Source organism: Leptonychotes weddellii, chromosome 9 (genome assembly GCF_054177405.1).
Source record: "Leptonychotes weddellii isolate Sample4059 chromosome 9, ASM5417740v2, whole genome shotgun sequence".
Taxonomy (NCBI): domain Eukaryota; kingdom Metazoa; phylum Chordata; class Mammalia; order Carnivora; family Phocidae; genus Leptonychotes; species Leptonychotes weddellii.
In genome coordinates, this window is record NC_138377.1 from 9,590,493 (window position 1) to 9,591,003 (window position 511).

Consider the following 511-nt stretch of genomic DNA (forward strand, 5'->3'; position numbering starts at 1 on the left):
AGGTCTGGGCCTTAAAGCATGAGCCCAAGTTTGGTCAAGGAGAGTCTGCCATTCCTAACAACTTGGTTCTTTCTCCCTACCTCCGTTCTAGCTATTCTCCCTTCTTAGGTCTACCAAAATCTTTCTTATTTTCCAAGGCCAGCTTAAATGTCTCCCCTGAAACTTTTGAGCCCCGCCCCCTCATTCATTTTTTCCTGCCTGAGCCTGAGGAGAGATGTCTTCTCCTCCCAAACCCGGAGCTCTTTGAAGGCTGGATGCTCCCCAACTGCCCCATAGGGCAGGGCAGGGCAGGGCAGGGCTGGGTTTAGTGAATCAAAGGCACTGAGGCTACAGCCGGCTTGCACTCCGAAAGCAATGGGTCTCCTGGGAATGTTCCACCCTCATTTTAGATGCTTCTAGTTCCCGCCCCGTCCCCACTCAGTTGAAGGGAACCCAGAGAAGGAATCAACATCCTAAGTCTGAGAAGACCCTGGGTGTTCAGGTCACCACCCCAGGGAGCACCCCCCCCCCC